The following is a 5,762-nucleotide window of genomic DNA, read 5'->3' as shown; positions in this document are numbered from 1 at the left end:
GGGGGTATAGCTCAGTGGTAGAGCAATTGACTGCAGATCAATAGGTCCCTGGTTCAAATCCGGGTGCCCCCTCATTTTCTCTCTCTCATTTCTTTAGAAGTCAAACGCCACAATATAATTGCTTCCCTCATGCAATTTGATGTTTTCTCTGTCACTTAGATGAGATGATGAGATGATGCTGCGATTTCAGTAAGTCAATGAACAGCATCTGTGAGACCTGAAATGTTTGACAGATGACAGCTCTCCCTCACCATCTGGGTCCTCATGTGTCAGGGATCCCTCCTCTTCCTTTCGATCTGCAGGAGCGATGGCTTCTCATTAAAGTGAGTTTCTACCCTGGGACGTGCTCATTTTAAATATTCGGGGACACAAACTGATAGCTGTGCAGTTCACGGCCAAGCCCCTTCCACACCTATTGTGAAATAACTATTTGTCTTCATGCTAATGTGAGTAGGCAGCTTATGACTGAGGTGCTTGAGCTTGATGAGGCGTCTTCCACATTGTCAGCTGATCGTTGATGTGAAAAAGTTGTGTGTGATTACATAGAAACAAAGAACACAACACATGAAAGCAGTTTATGTTTGCTTTCTTGATACTCGAGAGCAGAGTCTAGTGGTAAAACACAGTTAGGTTAACCTTAAAGAGAAGCACTTATTCTTCCAGCATAAAATATATGCTTCCATTTAAGGTAACTTTAATGTGAAACTGGGAGAAAAACCATGTTCAGAAAAGCACCACAGAATGCTTGTTTTCAAATGGCCATGAACAGATACCCCAATAAAAAGCACTTACTGCAGACCAAACCAGTCAATGCTTTTGTTGGGGTTTCTGTTGTGACATGTAGGTAGATGTAGAGACTCGTTAAAAAGTGGTTGCTGTAATTCAATGCAAAATCAGACCTCAACTTAATAGCACTTTCTGTGGCTTGATAAAAGAAAGGTGCTCAAGTTGAAGTAGAATTCAGCATGTTCTGGAAAGCTGAGACCTATGGAAATTACCTATAAGTAACAGAGTTAAGACTACCCCAAAGAGAAGCACTTATGAGCTATGGCCTCAAATAATGCTTTTCGTTGAATTAATCTTTCTATTGGAAAAAGAGGATAACACTGACTATCCAGTCATTTTTTGTTGCATAAGTCACGTCAAACTACACCAACAAGTAGCACTTACTGCATTATATAGACAAGTCAATGCTATTGTTAGGGTACCAATTGTGACAGGTTCGGAAGGGAAAAGGCCAGAGTTGGACATCTCTGGTAAGGATTACTTACTGTTTTGGTAGAGAAAAGGCCACAGTCGTAGAGCTCTGGTAAAGACGACTTCCTGCTAACTCCATGACTTCCATCTTTGCTGGAGCCCATTCTTGTAGGTGGTAGTCCTCCAAGGAGTCTCATTAAAGTGAGTTTCTACCCTGGGACGTGCTCATTTTAAATATTCGGGCACACAAACTGATAGCTGTGCAGTTCACGGCCAAGCCCCTTCCACACCTATTGTGAAAGAACTATTTGTCTTCATGCTAATGTGAGTAGGCAGCTTATGACTGAGGTGCTTGAGCTTGATGAGGCGTCTTCCACATTGTCAGCTGATCGTTGATGTGAAAAAGTTGTGTGTGATTACATAGAAACAAAGAACACAACACATGAAAGCAGTTTATGTTTGCTTTCTTGATACTCGAGAGCAGAGTCTAGTGGTAAAACACAGTTAGGTTAACCTTAAAGAGAAGCACTTATTCTTCCAGCATAAAATATATGCTTCAATTTAAGGTAACTTTAATGTGAAGCAAGGAGATAAACCATGTTTAGAACAGCTCCACAGAATGCCTGTTGTAGAATGGCCATTAACAGCTACCCAAATAAAAAGCACTTACTGCAGGCGAAACCAGTCAATGCTTTTGTTAGGGTTGCTGTTGTGACATCTAGAGACTCAATAAAAAGTAGTTGCTGTAATTCAAAAGAGAATCTATTCATTCTGTATGAAAAAAGAGTGCATGATTAGCTAGAAACAGCACATAACACATAAAATAAGTTGATGTGGTCTTTCTTGGTACTCAAGAGCAGAGCCTAGTGGCAAAACACAGTTATGGCTACCCCAAAGAGAAGCACTTATTCTTCCAGCAAAAAATGTATGCTTCCATTTAAGGTAACTTTAATGTGAAACTGGGAGAAAAACCATGTTCAGAAAAGCACCACAGAATGCTTGTTTTCAAATGGCCATGAACAGATACCCCAATAAAAGCACTTACTGCAGACCAAACCAGTCAATGCTTTTGTTGGGGTTTCTGTTGTGACATGTAGGTAGATGTAGAGACTCCGTTAAAAAGTGGTTGCTGTAATTCAATCAAAATCAGACCTCAACTTAATAGCACTTTCTGTGGCTTGATAAAAAAGTCAATGCTGGAAAGCTGATTGTTACCTATAAGTAACAGTACCAATTAGGTTCTAGGGAAAAGGGATAACAGATTTTTTGTTGGACATCTCTGGATACACAAAGAACACAACACATGAAAGCAGTTAATGTTTGGCTTTCTTGATACTCAAGAGCAGAGTCTAGTGGTAAAACACAGTTAGGTTAACCTTAAAGAGAAGCACTTATTCTTCCAGCATAAAATATATGCTTCCATTTAAGGTAACTTTAATGTGAAACTGGGAGAAAAACCATGTTCAGAAAAGCACCACAGAATGCTTGTTTTCAAATGGCCATGAACAGATACCCCAATAAAAAGCACTTACTGCAGACCAAACCAGTCAATGCTTTTGTTGGGGTTTCTGTTGTGACATGTAGGTAGATGTAGAGACTCGTTAAAAAGTGGTTGCTGTAATTCAATGCAAAATCAGACCTCAACTTAATAGCACTTTCTGTGGCTTGATAAAAGAAAGGTGCTCAAGTTGAAGTAGAATTCAGCATGTTCTGGAAAGCTGAGAGCTATGGAAATTACCTATAAGTAACAGAGTTAAGACTACCCCAAAGAGAAGCACTTTTGAGCTATGGCCTCAAATAATGCTTTTCTTTGAATTCATCTTTCTATTGGCAAAAGAGGATAACACTGACTATCCGGTGATTTTTTGTTGCATAAGTCACGTCAAACTACACCAACAAGTAGCACTTACTGCATTATATAGACAAGTCAATGCTATTGTTAGGGTACCAATTGTGACAGGTTCGGTAGGGAAAAGGCCAGAGTTGGACATCTCTGGATTACATAGAAACAAAGAACACAACACATGAAAGCAGTTTATGTTTGCTTTCTTGATACTCGAGAGCAGAGTCTAGTGGTAAAACACAGTTAGGTTAACCTTAAAGAGAAGCACTTATTCTTCCAGCATAAAATATATGCTTCCATTTAAGGTAACTTTAATGTGAAACTGGGAGAAAAACCATGTTCAGAAAAGCACCACAAAATGCTTGTTTTCAAATGGCCATGAACAGATACCCCAATAAAAAGCACTTACTGCAGACCAAACCAGTCAATGCTTTTGTTGGGGTTTCTGTTGTGACATCTAGAGACTCAATAAAAAGTAGTTGCTGTAATTCAAAAGAGAATCTATTCATTCTGTATGAAAAAAGAGTGCATGATTAGCTAGAAACAGCACATAACACATAAAAGCTAAGTTTATGTGGTCTTTCTTGGTACTCAAGAGAGCAGAGTAGTGGCAAAACACAGTTATGGCTACCCCAAAGAGAAGCACTTATTCTTCCAGCAAAACATGTATGCTTCCATTTAAGGTAACTTTAATGTGAAACTGGGAGAAAAACCATGTTCAGAAAAGCACCACAGAATGCTTGTTTTCAAATGGCCATGAACAGATACCCCAATAAAAAGCACTTACTGCAGACCAAACCAGTCAATGCTTTTGTTGGGGTTTCTGTTGTGACATCTAGGTAGATGTAGAGACTCATTAAAAAGTGGTTGCTGTAATTCAAAAGCAAAATCTACCCTTCATTCTGTAATAAAAACTTTGTGCATGTGAAGCTGAGACCCTTGATACCTATAAGTAAAGAAACTATGTGAAAGAACTTCATTTGTTCTGAGGATCAGCTGAGAGCTTTTGTTGAAATACACCAACAAGTAGCACTTACCATTATATAGAGTAGGCAGCAGGTTAAGAAAAGGCTGGAGGAAGCACTTTTTTGGCCTCAAATAATGCTTGATGAAACTGGCGTTCTTTGGAAAAAAGCACATTGTTTTTGGATGCATTCTTGTAGGTGGTAGCTGACCCTCGTATGTGAAAAAGTTCATGCTGTTTACATAGAAACAAAGAACACAACACATGAAAGCAGTTTATGTTTGCTTTCTTGATACTCAAGAGCAGAGTCTAGTGGTAAAACACAGTTAGGTTAACCTTAAAGAGAAGCACTTATTCTTCCAGCATAAAATATATGCTTCCATTTAAGGTAACTTTAATGTGAAGCTGGGAGAAAACCATGTTTAGAACAGCTCCACAGAATGCTTGTTTTCAGAATGGCCATTAACAGATACCCCAATAAAAAGCACTAACTGCAGACCAAACCAGTCAATGCTTTTGTTGGGGTTTCTGTTGTGACATCTAGAGACTCAATAAAAAGTAGTTGCTGTAATTCAAAAGAGAATCTATTCATTCTGTATGAAAAAAGAGTGCATGATTAGCTAGAAACAGCACATAACACATAAAATAAGTTGATGTGGTCTTTCTTGGTACTCAAGAGCAGAGCCTAGTGGCAAAACACAGTTATGGCTACCCCAAAGAGAAGCACTTATTCTTCCAGCAAAAAATGTATGCTTCCATTTAAGGTAACTTTAATGTGAAACTGGGAGAAAAACCATGTTCAGAAAAGCACCACAGAATGCTTGTTTTCAAATGGCCATGAACAGATACCCCAATAAAAAGCACTTACTGCAGACCAAACCAGTCAATGCTTTTGTTGGGGTTTCTGTTGTGACATGTAGGTAGATGTAGAGACTCGTTAAAAAGTGGTTGCTGTAATTCAATGCAAAATCAGACCTCAACTTAATAGCACTTTCTGTGGCTTGATAAAAGAAAGGTGCTCAAGTTGAAGTAGAATTCAGCATGTTCTGGAAAGCTGAGACCTATGGAAATTACCTATAAGTAACAGAGTTAAGACTACCCCAAAGAGAAGCACTTATGAGCTATGGCCTCAAATAATGCTTTTCTTTGAATTAATCTTTCTATTGGCAAAAGAGGATAACACTGACTATCCAGTCATTTTTTGTTGCATAAGTCACGTCAAACTACACCAACAAGTAGCACTTACTGCATTATATAGACAAGTCAATGCTATTGTTAGGGTACCAATTGTGACAGGTTCGGTAGGGAAAAGGCCAGAGTTGGACATCTCTGGATTACATAGAAACAAAGAACACAACACATGAAAGCAGTTTATGTTTGCTTTCTTGATACTCGAGAGCAGAGTCTAGTGGTAAAACACAGTTAGGTAAACCTTAAAGAGAAGCACTTATTCTTCCAGCATAAAATATATGCTTCCATTTAAGGTAACTTTAATGTGAAACTGGGAGAAAAACCATGTTCAGAAAAGCACCACAGAATGCTTGTTTTCAAATGGCCATGAACAGATACCCCAATAAAAAGCACTTACTGCAGACCAAACCAGTCAATGCTTTTGTTGGGGTTTCTGTTGTGACATGTAGGTAGATGTAGAGACTCGTTAAAAAGTGGTTGCTGTAATTCAATGCAAAATCAGACCTCAACTTAATAGCACTTTCTGTGGCTTGATAAAAGAAGGTGCTCAAGTTGAAGTAGAATTCA

General features: G+C 38.6%; 1 non-coding gene across 1 annotated transcript; it reads left to right on the top strand.

The window, feature by feature from the left end:
• Window positions 1–72, top strand: trnac-gca (transfer RNA cysteine (anticodon GCA)). The gene has a single exon. It is a non-coding gene; the product is annotated as a tRNA-Cys (tRNA).
• Window positions 73–5,762: the final 5,690 nt, after the last annotated feature.

The sequence above is a fragment of the Oncorhynchus nerka genome, linkage group LG21 (assembly GCF_034236695.1).
Source record: "Oncorhynchus nerka isolate Pitt River linkage group LG21, Oner_Uvic_2.0, whole genome shotgun sequence".
NCBI classification, from domain to species: Eukaryota; Metazoa; Chordata; class Actinopteri; order Salmoniformes; family Salmonidae; genus Oncorhynchus; species Oncorhynchus nerka.
This window is presented reverse-complemented; position numbering and strand designations above follow the sequence as displayed.